At 33.6% G+C, this 18,621-nt stretch overlaps 1 pseudogene; it reads left to right on the top strand.

The window, feature by feature from the left end:
- Window positions 1-8,709: 8,709 nt before the first annotated feature.
- On the top strand, window positions 8,710-17,859 carry LOC128988841 (heat shock 70 kDa protein cognate 4-like; annotated as a pseudogene).
- The last annotated feature ends 762 nt before the right edge of the window (window positions 17,860-18,621 follow it).

Here is an 18,621-nt window from a genome sequence, read left to right as displayed (position 1 = left end):
ACTGTTTCCTCATTACTTCATAAACTTCCTTGAGTTAAAATATATCTACAAATATATTATGAGCAAATTGTTTGTGGCGAAAGTGTACCTTTCAAAAACGTTATGTATAAGCTTTATTTATTTAAAATATTTAAAATAAGAATTAACAATGCATTTTTTTCTTTCCTTAAAACAACCATTTAATTAGTTTGGAAATTTAGCTCAAACTGATTCAAAACTTTAAACCACTCACTAATAAAGAACCTCACATATATAATGTAATATGGTGTGCTGATACAGTTCACATATTTGTCAGAATCTAACAGTTGCCAAATTTGTAAGATTAGACTGTAACTCGCTCCCAGACTCCCTTTTTTGGTTGCGGGATTGTTGGAAATATACTCGGAGAAAATCTGTTACTCAGTAAAATAATACAACTAAGAAGTTAGTAAAATACTAAGCACTGTAGACTAACACAACTGAAATGTTTTTGATACAGAATAATTAATTAAAGGGGGGATTGATTTGGGGGGGGGGTGTAAATTGTATACACTTTTCTTAATTATTCCTTGGTTTTAAATCTAATACTAGTAACCGTGAAACGTTCCAAGTCCTCTCCAAGATGAAACTGGGGGGGTTTCAATTAATTATATAAGGGGCTTATATTAAATAGGGGGCTTTAGGAGTTTTTAAAAACGTGTTATGTCGTTTTCAGTTGTTTGATTTGGGGGGGGGGGGGGTGAATTCAAAATTTACAATCACCGAAAATTTCAAGTCTAGCTCATCTAGAAGTGGTCTAGAATTTGTATCCTTTAGTTACATATGCGGTAGTAAAGTATTTAGATTGCAAATTTTTTCAGTAAGAGTGAGCTGTATTTTGTATTATTCACTGTATTTTAATGATTTCTGTTCATTTTTAAGTTGGTTTAATATACATATACTTGACATTGTAAAGGCCTAGTAATATTCTTTAGATACTTTTATGTTACCTTTTTAGCATTACTAAAATGTTATTATTATTTTTACTTTTTTACTATTTACTGTTTTATCTTGTATATGATGTTTTGTTAAGAGTTAACTAGCCAATGTTTGTAATTGATAAACATTTTAAAGTGAATCTTCTATGTTTAGCACTAGGAACTGGTCAGTTGAAAAAATATATTACACTTACCATTAAATGGGTAGATTCACTACATAAGTCATTGTGTTCAGTAAACTAGTATGTTAAGATATTTAAAAATGTTAACAACTTTATAAAATTCTTAGTAAAAAGTTTAATTTTTTGTATAAACATATTTAGAGAATTTTAATTAATTATTAAATGTTTGTTTTATTTAATTTTGACAAATTTGGAGTACTGTATGTATTCCCTTTTTATTAAATTAAAATGTAATAGCTTATGTGGTTTCTTTCATGGTTTTAAATAGTTTTACTACTCTACAGAGAAATAATAAACATTGTGTTACTTTTCAGGAAAATTTGTTGTAAACATTTATTATTTTGTATTTATAAGTAGAAGTTCATGTTTTCTGTACATTGAACCAGGCTGTGATAATCCTTTTATATATGGAAACTTTATAAATAACTTTGTTAAACTATATTACTGTTCAACAGTATTTTTGGTTTGCCAGTTGTATAATTTATATATGAATTATTTAACTTCTTAAATAAAAATAAACAATTAGTTAAAGAGAGTAAATGTGTTTGTTTTGTGGACCTTGCCTCGACTTTGGGTTTTGTTGTTTTACATTAAAGAGATATTTTTCTACTGTTACAGCAAAGGGGCTTGTAAACTAGTCCTCTCTTTATGTCCAAGAATATTCTGAACTTAGAGTTTGGTAGTGTACCTTGTTTTCCCCCTTTTTTCAAACAATGTGACCATAAATATACCCAACATATATTTTATATTTTACCCATTTTCACGCCATTATTTAGTTTCCGATCCAAAACTTTGTTTGGTCGTTCTTTAAAAAATGTATTCATCACAACATAATATTAGCAATCTGATATTTAAGACTTTCTCCCATTAGCTTGTGAACAAACATTATCATGGGTAAGTGGTGGCAGTACTAGTAACTATGATATTTTATAGGGAAAATGTCAAAAGTTGCAATAACTTTCAGCAATGGGGGGTTGCACAATTTTTTTTATTTTTTTTTTACAAAGACCATAACACATTAATTGAACTGGGTTTTTTTAAAGGGCGTAACACATTAAAGTAAACTTTTTTAGAACTAATACATTTTTTTATAATTTTAATTTCTTAAATTTGTATGGTTATTTACACTTCTTACGGTAAATATATTAAATATATGGCTACTAATGTAATTTTTTATATTACTAGTAATAAATTGGCATAGATGCTTGTAAAACACACCCAACTTTTTTTAAAGTGTGACTTCAAGGTAAAAATGTTGTAACCTGGTATAAAATAACTGCTTTTTTATTGGCTCTCAAGTAACGTATACTCACTCTTAAAAATTCCATACAAATCTTTAATTGTTTGGGTAAATTTTCCATAAGTTAAGTGCAAAAATTTTAGTAAATGAACTCCTCACAAAAGATAAAGGTTTTTTAAAACGTTTTTATTAGCTCGCTTTCTTGTCCGGTACAAATTTTGAAATCAATTTTATACTAACTTCCCGACGAGCTAGAGACTTGAAACTTGAAACATAGCTCACAAATGGAAGACAATGCAATATTATATTATTTAATTTTCAAATTTCCTTTGGGATACACCCCATGGGCTTGTTTTTATTAAATAGCTTTCTTTTCAAATTTTGATACTTCCCGATGAGCTAGAGACTTGAAATTTGAAACATAGCTCATAAATGGAAGACAATGCAATATTATATCATTTTATTTTCATATTTCCTTTGGGCTACGCCCCATGGGCTTGTTTTTATTAGCTCGCTTTCCTACAAATTTTGATATCATTTTTAAACGAAGTTCCCGATGAGCTAGAGACTTGAAACATAGCTCACAAATGGATGACAATGCAATATTATATCATTTAATTTTCCTTGGGCTACGCCCCTTTGGCTTCCAAATTTTCCATGTTTACATTTTAAAAGAATGTAAACATATAAATTAATTTAAGTCCGCTGTAAATACTTAAATTTGACAGTTAGAAGAGCAGAGGTTAAGAGGTACAGGTTCTGCTTCCGAGATATTCTAAAAATATAAAACAATCATTACAAAGTAAAGATAAAACATCTGATTACAGATATAGTCGGAGAAATATAGGATATGACCTTAAAAAAATTGCAAGAAAACGTTTTATGGTTTTATTTTGTAGAGTTAAGTTTGCAGAATGACATACTAAAAGTTGCCAAAAAACGGTGCCACTAAAATCAGAATTTAAAATGGCGGCTTTTTCCAACATTAAACAAATTAAAAAACATATTTCACATGCATTTGTTATGCACATTTTTCGAGATATTGGCTTGGGACCACCGCCTGTATTTATTGGGTGGTTAGTACTTCATTTTTATAGGAAACATGAATTTGGCCGCCATCTTGGATCCGCCATATTGGACATAGATAATTTTTTTTCAATGTAATGATAGTGTTGTTACACATCATTACCAACTACATTTTTACACTGATTTCAATGCCGAAATCCGTTTTTAAATATCTTTATTCATTTAGAAGATATATTCAAACGAAAACTCTCCACCAACACATTTCTTATGGACGTTTCGTAGTTTGATAATTTTTTTAAAACTTTTTTTCTTATATCTCCAGTTCTTATTGACGCTTGTAGTTCGTTCTAGACTTAAAATATTCAGTAATGTAAGGGCTTTCATTTGAGCTCTTGATCATTAAAATCAAACGAGTTGAAGACCAGCTACGAACCTCAGAACAATATTAAATTTAACTTTTTAGAAATATATTTTTATTAAAAGATTTATAACTCGGGTTGTTAATACGTCACAAAGTTATTTCTGGTCTCAAATTACTCAGTAAATGTTTGGCTTTAATTTTATTGATCATTAAACAAAATCTGACAATTTTAAAATGAGTCATGGACAATAATTTAACATTAAAATGTATTTATGTTGAAATTTGTATTTAGTTAAAGACGTATATCCCCAATTCTAAATAACTCCCAAAACTCTTTATAGTCTTAAATAATTTGCCAAATTATTGAATTTTATTTTAGCTATGAATTACTTTCTGGGAGTTATTAGGGTTTGAGATATATGTCCTTAACTAAAGACAAATTTCAAAATAAATACATTTTAATGTTAAATTAAGAACCATGACTCATTTTAAAATTGTCAGATTTTGTTTAGTGATTAATAAAATCAAAGCTAAACGTTCACTGAGTAATTTGAGACCAAAAAGAACTTGGTGACGTATTAAAAACCCGAGTTATAAATCTTTTAATAAAAAGATGTTTCTAAAAAGCTAAATTTTATATTGTTCTGAGGTTCGTAGCAGGTCTTTAACTCGTCTGATTTTAATGATCAAGAGCTCAAATGAAAGCCCTTACATTACTGAATGTTTTAAGCCTAGAACGAACTACAAGCGTCAATAAGAACTGGAGATATAAGAAACATAATGTTAACACAATTATCAAACTACGACACGTCCATAAGAAATGTATGGTGGAGAGTTTTCATTTGAATATATCTTCTAAATGAATAAAGATATTTAAAAACGGATTTCGGCATTGAAATCAGTGTAAAAATGTAGTTGGTAATGATGTGTCACAACACTATCATTACATTGAAAAAAAATTATCTATGTCCAATATGGCGGATCCAAGATGGCGGCCAAATTCATGTTTCCTATAAAAATGAAGTACTAACCACCCAATAAATACAGGCGGTGGTCCCAAGTCAATATCTCGAAAAATGTGTATAACAAATGCATGTGAAATATTTTTTTTAATTTGTTTAATGTTGGAAAAAGCCGCCACTTTAAATTCTGATTTTAGTGGTTTTCTCGTGCACCGACTTTTGGCAACTTTTAGTATGTCATTCTGCAAACTTAACTCTACAAAATAAAACCATAAAACGTTTTCTCGCAATTTTTTAAGTTCATATCCTATATTTCTCCGACTACATATGTTAATTGTAAACAGCCAATAAGTTAGCTAATTTAACGGTTAGTTTGCTACAAACATTTACTGACTTGGCTGAAATGAAATATTTACCATTTGAATTTGGGTTAGCGTTAATATTACAATGGAAAAAAGCGAGAGAGCCTGGATAATTTGATATACGCAGACAACTGAATTAACACTGTTCTGCATTTCTTAATAATCGTTGAAAGACCCGAAATGCAAACTATGGAAACATAGGAAAGTCATAGAACACCACCAAGGAGAAGAAATAGAATTTTAGCGAATTTCCCATATAGGGAATAAGCTATTACCGTAGTACTCATGGTAAGACCTGGACGCGGGACCGATTTTTTTTTCGACCGTTTTTGTTACATATATATATATATATGTGTGTGTGTGTCCGTCAGCACGATAACTCGAGCAAAAATGATCCGATTTTGATGAAATTTGGTACAAACGTGTAAACCTACGTTTATTCGAACGAGTTCGCGATCCAGCATGATCGGATCATGGGAACGGGGGTTTACGGGGGGTTTTATGGGGTAAAAATAGGTTTTTCCCATTTTTGACCCAAAAATCATCAAATTTAGCAATTTCTTTCCAAACCATTTTGTAGAGCTTAAAAAACAAATAATTTAGTATATTGAAGCGTTATTATGCGCCTAATGGTTACGGAGAAAATTCCAAAAAATTGTAAATTTAAAATTCCCATGTTATTCTTATGGAAAATGAGTAAACTGTTGTAGTTTGCTTGTTTATGAACATATTTTGATCAAATTTGAAAAATGTTTTTATTTCTTACTAACTATTAACATTTTACAAAAAAAAAACAGTTTTACCCTTCCTGTTGCAGCAAACCTAAGTACTGTACTTGTTAAACGAATTCTATTTAAATCGGGAATAAATGTTATATTTTTAAGTCGACATTTCAGTGTAAATCAAATCAGTCAAATGGAAATTCGCTTAGTCTGAAGGTTTGCTGTGGCGGGGGTATTTTTTATTGTTATTATGGACAACCTAATGCGGCTATGAGTAAGGCTAATTATAGAAAACACTAAAAACAAGATCAGCTTTGAAAAATGAAAAGTTATTTACGCGAAATATTGATTATATCGATCTGTTATGTACATCTTTAGTATTTCCATAATCTTTGAGTCGAATCTTTTAAAGTCATCAGAAATTATGACTGTTATTCGTTTTAAAATAACGCCTGTAATAGTAATACCTAGCAATTACTCGAATTTGAACAACAGGGACACTAGTTTTTTACAAACACAACACTGAAAATATTGAGTAAACAACACTAATCACTAATCACTAATCCAGACTAGATGAGTTGGGTTGCAATATTCAACATCCCCCTCAACCAATTACAATTCATATATGCCAATATTTTTACCAAGTCAAACTTAGGGAATGATTTATGGTGAGCTATAGCAACTGTTATGGAATGAAAATTTAAAAACGTTCGTTTTCAGGAAAAGCACTTTGCAAATTTTTTCCCCCTTTTTTCAAAACTTTTATTATTATTTTTATTTCATTAACATTTTAAGTTTCATAAAATGTCGTTGGTAACGCAATATTTTTGGTATTTTTTTTAAAGAGCATCTTAAGTGGAAAAACATAAAATCCTGTCACAACCATAACAGACGTTTAAATGAATATTAAAAATAGTTAATATTATTTTTATAACTATGTTTTGCTATAAACTAATTTACTTTTATGACCATTATACAATAAAAAGGTCACTGAGCTTTTGGTATATTTGGTCTTTCTAGGAAAACATTTAAAAAAACTCAAAAATTGAAAAAAGCCAATAAAATCTTTTTAAGTTTGTATAACTCCGAAAAAACTTACGTGAGACCCGTAAAATCGTTGTGTTTGTATAGAGGTGTGCTTCTTTTGTGTATAAAACATTAAAATATGACGATATTTTAATTTTTGAAATTTTTATGATAGAAATCATAAACGTGATGGTCAGGGACAAGCGGTACGGTCGTGAATTTTCTGAAATAATCTAAATCTTTCTAAACAATCTTTCAATTATACTGTTAGTTATAATAAAAATAAGTGTTTCAATTGAACTCAACTGTTCAAATTACAATTATATTAAAGTTATTGTCACGACCAAACACACTATAATCCATAAGGCTGGATTGGTCATGAAAAAACCCGCGATGGTAGTGATTACGTGTTATTTGGCTCTGTTCTGGCGGTAGCCCTGCACCTCATGTTCGAGGATACAAAGTAAACTTCTAGGTTAATCTAGCAATTGAAATATCTTATAAACAAAAATTAACACCATGTCTACTTCATCGAATGACTACGTACGGTCATGGACACACCAAAATTACAAAAAACACAATATTTCCTTTATTAATCTTGTAATTCCTCCTTTCAACTCGAAACGACCGGCACTACAATCCTGACGTACACCCCGAACTAGTCTCTAAAACCAACTGGCTCCATCGACGCCAGGCTTGCCACTGTCGTGCTCCAAAGTTGAAAATTTTTCCCAAATGGTCGTGATGCCAAATCGAGGGACAGACTTATTTTGTCATGGTAGTCAGTTTGCAATGACAATAAAATTATAATATGCTCCTTTTTTGTAAGTTAAATAACCATTGATGACATAAAAATATGGCTTTATATATTTCGGCATGAATAATTAGTCTAAAAACCTCATGAAAGTTGGAAAATGTACCCTATAGGGACACGTCATGGTCGTGAATTTTGAGACTTTAAAAATGCGAAAAAAATACCTAGAACCTATTTAAAACCAAATAAATGTGTGTAACATGTTGCCCCCGTCCCAAAATATATTAAAACACATAATAATAAACTACAAATCCAGTATCTACGAAGTAAAAGGCCAGGGACATGAAAACATACGTTTTAAATTTTCACTCATGACCAATCAACTTGGTCAGCAACAAAAAATAAGGTATAAAATAGAATTTTAGACACTAGCGCATTCTGTGACTGGCTCACATAACCACATTCTTTTTTAGTAAAAAATTGGCGACAGCCGGTCCATATAAATAGGATGTCTATAGCCAATTTTTCCTCCAAAAGAACATAGTTTAGTGAGCCTCATACAGAGTGTGGCCCAGCTCAAGAAACTAGGACCTAATTTATAAGGAATAAAAATGGTATTCTAATATCCCTATTTTTTCATTGCAAGTTGTATAATAATTCAGAGATTAAAATTATAACTTTCAATTTATTATATAAATGGTCACAGTGGTCATTCCATTTAAATGATCTTGAATCTTTAAGTCCCAAAAAATCTACAGTTTTAGACAGGAAGGGTAATGAAGGTGTCAGGAACTGAATTCTTTAGTTCAATTTGGAAGCGGAAAATTCTAATATTTTAGTCTTGGGCAGATTTAAGTTATGGCCATTATTGTTTAACACGAAACTCATTTTTTGAACAAGACAATACTTCCAATTGAGTTTTGTCTTTACCTTTTGTTATTGCAAAGTATATTTACCTAGGTGATTTAAAAAGTAATTTCGTATCAAATTGAACAATTTAACAGTAACCATAGAAATAATTATCACTTCATTTCATCTTGCCCCTTGATAAAGATGTTTTCCTCTGCTTTTAAACGTTTCATCCGTGACCCATGGCATATGGTAGGTACCGTGTCCGACTTTATCGACCTGTATTGTCTTTTGGCCTCAGAATCTTTGATTCCCCCCCCGATCTACTCGCCTAAAGAGGCACGCGAGCTGCCGTGGCCCCTCCCTTGGGAACATGGAGTAAACATAATTGACTGTTAGGTCAATTATGTTTACTCCATGCTACCAGGGGGAGGTCCATCGCAGAGACTAAATTCAAAATTCAATAAATTCAAAATTTAATAAATCCAATCATTGCGGACTATATGGAATTATTTTGCATACCTATCCTATTCCCTGGGCATGGAATCCCCTTGCGACCAAGAGTTAGGTAAGTATATAATTTAGTTCAGAATAAAAAATAAAAAAAAACTTTAGATGAATGAAAGTTTGTGAAAAGATAAGTTATAACTAGTAGTCTTACAACCATTCTATTGGGGAATCGATGTGTAAGAGTTGGGAAAAGTCATCGATAGAATGTAATAAATTCAATTCAATTCAAATTTTGGTCCATTGTAGTCTGACAAAGTAATGAACTCTATTTAATTTGTTTTAATGCTAGATTCGTTAGTTGTAATTTTTTCTTGCAATTTTCCAGCATTTTCTCTAATAATAATTTTAACCAACGAACACTCAATCTAATTTCAACTCAGTATTTTGACAATTATTTCTATACAAAGAATGTTGGCTGATTCACAACGATTCCATGAAATAGAAGGTAGTATTTGATTTCATATTTCTTAATACATGACAAATAAATGTGATGTTTTACAGATGCCAAGAGGTTAATCGGTTGCAAGTTTGATGACCACACAGTCCAGTCCGATATGAAGCACTGGCCATTCGAAGTCATCAATGACAACACCAAGCCCAAGATCAAAGTTTCTTACAAGAGAGAGGACAAGACTTTCTACCCTGAAGAGGTTTGTAATTCACTTTTTCAATTTAAAACAAACTGTTACAGGATAAATTAAATTCCATAATTAAACCGTAGGGATTCAACTTAATAACTTGTTCAAAATATTTTTTACTAAAAATTTATAACATGGAGGTAAATAGTAATCATATGTCTACTCCAATATTTGTGAAGAATTAAAACCATGGAACCCTAACTGAAATGAGTTTGCAGATTTGTTTAAGAATTAATACTAAAATAGGGGGAAGTGTCCTTGGAAGGTATACACTGTCATTCCATGCAATGAATAGGCATGTGAAATGAATAGGCAAATTGAAAGATGGGGTTAAAATATTCAAAGGCTGGAAATGATAATGGTATTCGGCTTTTTGAGATTTAAAGTTAAATAGGCTGTTTTTAATTCAGGAACTAGTTCTTTATGCAGATATCAGACACAAATTATGTGAATTTGAACAACAATTATATGGGTGACTTTCATGTAGGCCTAATAGCAAATTGAATTGGATTGAATCATTGATCAAATTCAGGGGGATCCTAGATAGTATTCTGGTATTAAAGCTTGTTGTGGTGGTCTTGCCAACAATTCAATTGCCTTTTTAATTAGAAATTTGCTTACCAAAGAATCAGAATTTAGCGATGAAAAGTTAATCTTCATTATACACTTAGGAATCTAGTAATGTAATTTTATTCTAACCTAACGTATAGTCATTGACTATGAAGGATTCATAGTCAATGGTATAGTTAACTTGCACAGTTAGCTTATAGACTCATATTTGGTACAAACTGCCATGCTAGTGTTACTCATCCCTGCTGATCCTGTTTCCAGGTGTCATCTATGGTGCTCACCAAGATGAAGGAGACAGCTGAAGCCTACCTGGGCAAGACAGTGACCAACACTGTCATCACAGTTCCTGCCTACTTCAACAACTCTTAGCATCAGGCCACCAAGGACTCGGGGGCGATTGCTGGGCTCAATGTGCTCAGGATCATCAACGAGCCCACTGCGGCAGCCATTATTGCCTACGGGCTCGATAAGAAGGTATCTGTAAGGACCCTTGAACATTCATTTTCTTTCTAGTTATTAGTTTTGACTATTAATACAACTAAACCATCCCCATGTTAAAGTTGTCGCCTGTTTTTTTAACCAAAATTGTCGTAGTTGATGTAAACTACTGGCAGATTGTGCTGATCTAAAATACTGATTTCTGTTGAATACACAATCTTTTTTACCAATAAAAACTAGTGGAATGACTTGTGAGCAACTGTTACGACTCATCAATTTAGCCAGCAAAAAAAAATAAAGTTGAAAATAGTGTTTTAGTCACCAGCGCATATTGTAACTATAACTCACACAACCACACATTCTTTTACGGTAGCGAATTTCCCTATAGAGAAGTAGCTATTACCGTAGGTGGCACGGTAAGACCTAGGTCCGGGACCGATTTACTTTTTCATTTTGATGTTACCAGGGGCCAAAAACACCATTTGTAAAAAATTTTTATCTATGTATATATATATATATATATATATATATATACTAGCTGTACCCACAGGCTTTGCCCCGTTTAACTTCATAAGTATTCGCATGGCTCAATCACGTCCCGGTTGAAGTTCGTTCGCTACGCTCACTCGCCTTTAGGCTGGAGCTCGTTCGCTACGCTCACTCACCTTTTGGTTGCAAATTAGCTGAATAATAAAAGTAAAAGAAATAATAGTGCTGCACCCTGTTGTTAATCCTTGTAACTTTAATGCTATTGAACATCATAGAACAGAACCAACTTGTTTAATTGAAACAGCTGTTAATATTCATTAATTCCATTTCTCATAAGGTTAATATGGGAAACTCCAGAGCCACTGGGGCGGAGCCGATTGGACGGATCACGAAATTGATGGTGTATAAACCTATTCCATGAAATTCTACACGTATGTACCAAGTATCGTGGCAATCGGTTCAGCGGTGTCTGAGTTTATCACTGCCAAATATATATATATACAAACATCCTCTTTTATACTTATATATATATACAGGGTGGCGCATAAAGAACGCATGGATTTGAGTTGAGTGGTGAGAGCAATAGGAGCGTCCGTGGAGGGACAGGGCCTGGTTGTTTTGTAGGTTAGGGCGTCCAGTTTTAGTAGCAATGGTGCAGTGGTCCGTGGTACATCGCATTTTTGCGGTAGAACATTTATTCAAAAGTAATTAAATCTGTTAAAACTGTTCAACGGCTTTTCTGCACAAAGTTCAATGTTCCGCGAGTCCTCAAAAAAGTACGGTAAGGCCCAAGAATTTCCACTTTCGAAAGTTACACCAAACGTTAAGTTTCAAATCGTGCAGTGGTTTTTGATGCAATTCTTTTGGGTCTTCTGCTGCCAAATAGCGCCAGTTTTGCTTATTGACATAACTATCCAAATAAAACTGCACTCCATCATTAACATCATAAACAAAACGCCATCAGTGGCAAGAACATCAACCATTCTCTCAAAACAGTTTCCATTTTTCGTAATCACGTTCATAAATCTTCTGTACGATCATAATTTTGTAAGGATGAAATTTTAACTCATCATTCAGGTTGCCCTGCAACGAGCGTCAAGACAAGCACACAGTTGGAGCGCATCGCCTAGTGTAGTGGCGGGGGCTTTGAATAACAGACGCCCTTACTCTGTCGACATTTTGTGGAGTTCGCGCCGTGCAAGGACGACCCTTCTGCTTCATAACTGATTCAGTTGTGCGAAAAGAAGCTACCCAACAAAGTATTGTGTTGCGATCGGGTTTTGTTTTGAACCATTGAACTGTGCACGGAGAAGCCATTGAACAGTTATATCAGATTCATTATTTTTGAATAATTGTTCTACAGCAAAAACGTGATGCGCCAGGTCGATTGCACCATTGCTACTAAAACTGGACGCCCTAACCTACAAAACAACCAGGCCCTGTCCCTCCACGGACGCTCCTATTGCTCTCACCACTCAACTCAAATCCATGCGTTCTTTATGCGCCACCCAGTATATATAGATTTTGAAATTTACAATCGGAACAACTTTATTATTTTTTCTATTCCTAGGTCATGTGTATGTTAACATGTTTACAAAATTTCATAATCATCGAATAAAAAACTTCACAGATAATAATATTTTTGTACAAAAAACAAAATGGGTTAATATGCATTTTCGGATATACCTTCCATAAACTTTTTTCTTCCTTTTATAATGGGATTTATTTCCCAAAGTCCTGAAACGTTTTTTATGGACACCCTGTATACGTCCGTGAACGCGATAACTTGAGTAATTTTTGTCCGATTTTGATGAAATTTGGTTAGGTCTAAGCACAGAAAACGTACTACTATACCCAGAATGCCAACCGCATGGTAAAAAGCATTAAGCGGTTTGAGAGAGCTTTGCCTGTCAAACCGTAGGCAGCGCCACCAGCGTTGCTATGCAATAGCAGGTGGTGTAAGGCGGGATAAACTTGAATGAGTTTGCAAACCATGGGAACGGGGTTTTACGGGGGGCTTAATGGAGTAAAAAATGGTTTTTCTCATTTTTGATTCTCAAAACACAAAATTTCCTAATTTCTCTCTAGACCTTTTTAAAGAGCTTAAAAAAACAAATAATTTGGTATATCGAAGTGTTTTTGTACGGTTATTGGTAACGGAAAAAATTCAAAAAATTGTAAATGTAAAATTCCCATACTAGGCCCTACAGTATTCTCATGGAGAATATTGTAAAACTAGTGTACCTGTTGCTCGAAATCGAGCAATTTTTAAGTACCGGTATTATACAGAAGTTATTTTAAAACTACAGTAATAACGGTTACCGGTATAATTTTTGATGAGTTTAAAAGACCCGACTAAATACTTATGTAACTAATTGAAATACTCACTCCATTTAATAGCGCTTTGAAATAATAAGCGCTTCTTGTAAAAATATTTTAGAATTTTTTGGACTTGTCTTATTTTTTAGTGTTTTCTACAAATGTTTCCCAACTTAAAACTATTACCAGCAAAAATTTCTTGCTTGTATTTATTTGATCTGACTTTAGGTAGGTTTACTTTACCACTGTGACAACATGATGTGTCCATATTCTTCATGGTTTTTTTTACTTCCAAAAAGTTGCTTAGCATAACTGGCAAAAATGATTAATCTCCCCAAGTGATTGTGTAGCTGGATTCCTTACTGTGACACCAGGCCCGCCAGGCCTCTCCTCTACTCTTCTCTTACGTATAAGATTTCCTATTAATTGTCTCATCCTCCTGTTTTCAATATTTCTCCTTTAAACTCAAGAAATTGTCTGTTTTCCAACAAAACTGATTGACTGTTTAGATTTGTCTATAACCTCCTAAATATTACAAACATCAATATTTACTCCCAAAAAGCTGGTGAGTTTCTTTTTATATACAGCTGTTTTTGTTTTGAAATTTGATTTCAATGTAACTCTTATGGGGAAAATGCGACCTTTGAGAGCGTCTCGTGCCCTTAAGGGTAAGAGTTTGTAAATTTTAAAACCTTTATGCGAAACTACGAATTGAGACGAATTATTTGACACCTCAAATGTTAAAATCGATCCAGAAATAACGGAGGAGTTTTGTTCACAAAAAATAGCCCTCACGTATTAATATTAAGAGATGTTGTAGTTTGCTTGTTTATGGATATATTTTGATCAAACTTGGCAAATTTATTTATTTTATACTAAGCTATTAATATTTTACAAAAAAAAAAAAAAATACACATTATTAGTTTCCTTGTTGCAGCAAACCTAGGTACTCATTAAACCTAATGTTGTTTAAAAAGGTTTAGTTGAAAATGAATTCAGACAAATGGAAATTTGCTTAGTCGGCAGGTTTGCTGTGGCGGGGGTATTTTAACAAAAAATTGGCTACAGTTGGTCCATATATATAGGACGTCTACTTCAGTATCTAATTGTCGTTTGATAGTAGTTTAGCGTTATGATAGTAGTTTGCATGCATATCCTTGTTTGTATTTTATGGTAGGATTTTTTGAGAAGATAGCAGGTTTACCTGAATGGGAAAGTGTCCAAACTGGCACAGGAAAACCAAAACTTTACAACTAAGGAAGATAAGAGTTTTCTACATGTCCAAAATGTAGAAAAGTCTCTCTTCCTTTGTTGAAAACGCTGTCAGTGACAGGGAAATATTCCTATGTTTTGTGTATATCAATAGTTGTAAAGTGATGTGTTTCCTGTGCCAGTTTGGACTCTTTTCCATTCAGGTAAACCTGCTATCTTCTCAAAAATCCTAAAAACCTAGGCCCTTGTGCTATATGCTACACCCTTGACCTTGTATTTTATGGTATATTATTGTTGTCATTAAAATCAGCAAAAATTATCGTGACTGTGACTGAGTTAAGTCTAATAGTGATTCTCAGATTTACAATTTGACGACCTTGATTTGGGGTTTAGATGAATAAAGCTCCTTATACTCATTGGCGATAAACGTGTAAAAGGTTGAGTTAAGTAGCTTTGTTTCACTTAATGGAGGTCCATACTATATTTTATCGGCGAAAGCTATTATTAACAGCAGCTTTTTTATTTTGAGAGTAAAAGCATAGGAAGCTTAGGAACACTTTATAGAAGGAATCGGTACACCAATAACTTCCCCAATTAAAGAATTACGTACACCCTTAAAAGCACACAGCACTGTTAGTTTGATATTTCCCTGAGGAATGGTGGGGCTTCTTTTAATTGCTTAGTAGAACAGGAAGCTGATTTTAAAATTCCTTTTACTTTTTGTTTAGACACTAAAATGTAAATTTAATCAAACCATGTGTCACTTCCAACTCAGTATAATTCATAATGTTACTCCAGGGCCTTCATAAACACCGTGTGAGCTTGCTTGTTGATTTTCAAAGTTTTATTTTTTTAGGGTTCCGGACAACGCAACGTCTTGATCTTTGATTTGGGTGGTGGAACCTTCGATGTCTCCATCTTAACTATAGAAGATGGTATCTTTGAAGTGAAGTCACACCTGGAGACACCCACTTGGGGGGTGAGGACTTTGACAACCGAATGGTCAACCACTTTGTACAAGAGTTCAAGAGGAAGTACAAGAAGGACCTTACACAAAACAAGAGAGCTCTACGAAGGTTGAGAACAGTATGTGAGAGAGCGAAGCGAACCCTCTCTTCCTCAACTCAGGCCAGCATCGAAATTGACTCACTTTATGAGGGAATTGACTTTTACACTTCCATCACCCGAGCCCGTTTTGAAGAGTTGAACGCTGATCTTTTCCGAAGCACAATGGAACCCGTCGAAAAGTCTCTAAGGGATGCCAAGATGGACAAGGCCCAGATCCATGACATTGTTCTGGTCGGTGGTTCCACTAGGATCCCTAAGGTCCAGAAACTCCTGCAGGACTTCTTCAACAGAAATGAGCTGAACAAATCCATCAACCCTGATGAGGCTGTGGAATACGGAGCTGCTGTCCAAGCCGCTATCTTGAGTTGCACGGAGTCAAGTCTGAGGAAGTACAAGACCTGTTTCTGCTAGACGTCACTCCTCTCTGACTTGGTATTGAGACAGCTGGAGTTGTCATGACTGTTCTTATCAAGAGGAATACCACCATTCCTACAAAGCAGACCCAGACCTTCACCACTTGCTCAGACAACCAACCTGGTGTCTTGATCCAGGTGTACGAAGGTGAGCATGCCATGACAAAAGATAACAACCTCTTGGGGAAATTCGAACTGAGTGGAATTCCACCTGCACCAAGAGGTGTGCCTCAGATCAATGTCACCTTTTACATTGATGCCAACTTTGACATTGATGCCAACGGTATCTTGAACGTCACAGCTGTGGAGAAATCTATCGGCAAGGAGAACAAAATTACTATCACCAACGACAAGGGACGTCTCAGCAAGGAGGAGATTGAGAGGATGGTGAACGATGCTGAGAAGTACAAAGCAGAGGATGAGAAGCAGAAGTCTGTGATTGCTGCAAAGAACGCTCTTGAATCCCACTGCTTCAACATGAAGAGCACCATGGAAGATGAGAAACTTAAGGTAATTGTTGATATTAATTGTGTACATAACATTGTTTACAGGTTGGACAGTTTTTGTGTTTTTTTACAATCTTTTATCACAATCACAGAAGGTTTTGAAACAAGCTGGTTCTTTTACACAATTTTTATATTTATCTTAATGATGTAGCAAGGTTAAACATGATGAAAACCATGGTTTTTTTGTTTTTTAAGATGTGAAACAATTTATCATCATTTCAAGTACGGTACATGCCTGTATGAATGGTTTTCACTAATTACTCTTATAGTCCTACAAAATAGAAGTTTTCTCTTTTCAAAAGGAACAGCAGCAAAGTACATCAGAACTTTTCTGAATTAAAATCATCCGGTGGATCACTAATAAATACGAGATCACCTCAAAGAGAACAAATGAATAAATGTAACCAAAATAATTAAGTTCCTTGTGGTATGTGGTAGTACATTGTACTCTAGCTGCACAGAGAAGTTAAATCAATCAATCAATCAATCAATCAATTATTGAGATGGGTCGCCACCTAGGTGCGTATTTTAACCCAAATATGAGTGAAGGATGAGTGTAGAATGGTGTGTGATGACCTGTGTAGCTTTGTTACTGACTAAACAGAGGATACAAGCTTATGGGACAACAGTGCGCTTTTAGCTCTGGGATGTTGGTGTGGAAATGTACTTGTGCCAAGCAAGGACTTGTTAACCGTGTGACTAGACGGTACTTGTGCCGTCTAGCAGCGACTGTTGCTAGAAACCACTTAAGTGTACTATTGCGCGTATCATCTGTTTCTTGATTCTCGGTGCTAGCTGCTAATTTAATATGCTAATTGTGTTTGAATCAATCATAGTGATGTATTGTTAGGTGGGTAATGAGTCATCTACTTAGTGCCACAGTCATGTAAGAATCCAATCATCCAGATTGTTGATTATCTGGATAGAGTATAATCACATTTGGGTGGTTGGATTTCTACTTTATGTGCCATTAACTTAAATGAATCGTTGAATAATAATTCATACCAAAAACTCTTTACGATCAACTGATTAAAAGTAATTTATTTAATGGTCTGAATTTTAAAATTCTTGTGTTCACAGGATAAGATCACAGAGGCTGACAAGACCACCATCCTGGACAAGTGCAACGAACTGGCTGGACGCCAACCAGCTGGCTGAGAAGGAAGAGTATGAGCACAAGGCCCAACCATCATGGAAGTCGATTAAAGTGCATTTACCTAACGCAATTCCACAAATGGAACTTTATCCTGCTGTAAAATTTGTTATGTTCCTGAATCAAGTATTTTCACCATATCTTTGCTTTAAGTACGTATTATTGCATTTCAAAACCGGAATAAATGTGTTAGGGCATGCAACTTTTACTAGAATTGTCATCATTTTTTTTATTGTTGGTATTAAAGTTTCATTTTTTGAAACACCATAGTTTTTGTAATTGTTTTTAATTCCTCAGATTAACTTTGTGTGCCTTGTAAAATGTGGTCCATTTTAAGTTGTCATTTAAAACCCGGATGCAGGGATTGAGATTCTCAAGGGTCTGGCAATAAAGTGATGTCTTTCTGAGTATCTTGCTTTTAAATATCAGGGGACCGCTCGTGGGGTTTAATTTGTTCGAGGTTAAATAAAAATAAACATGCCTACATTATGTGCAATTTCCATGAAATTATGTAATACAGTCGTATGTAATGAAACAATGAAATGAATGCATTTTACAAATTTGATCAAAATATTATGTTCACAAACAAGCAAACTACAACAGTTTACTTATTCTCCATAAGAATAAAACATGGGAATTTTAAATTTACAGTTTTTAGGAATTTTCTAATAATAAGGTTTTGGGTTTTAGTTATGTATTAAGAGGTTATATAAAATAGATTTAACATATTTACACATTTAAGACTAAAAACTAGATAATAATTTATAAATAAAAATACTTTTTAAAAATGCCACGTTTTTAAACGCACTAAAAAGTATAAAATAATTTGTACAATTTTGAGAGAATAAATACTTGTAAGATTTTT

The sequence above is a fragment of the Macrosteles quadrilineatus genome, unplaced genomic scaffold, assembly GCF_028750875.1.
Source record: "Macrosteles quadrilineatus isolate MER2022 unplaced genomic scaffold, UCM_ALF_1.0 Scaffold_3__2_contigs__length_128488019, whole genome shotgun sequence".
NCBI classification, from domain to species: domain Eukaryota; kingdom Metazoa; phylum Arthropoda; class Insecta; order Hemiptera; family Cicadellidae; genus Macrosteles; species Macrosteles quadrilineatus.
Note: the sequence above shows the minus strand (reverse complement) of the source record. Positions and strands in the feature narration are given on the sequence as shown.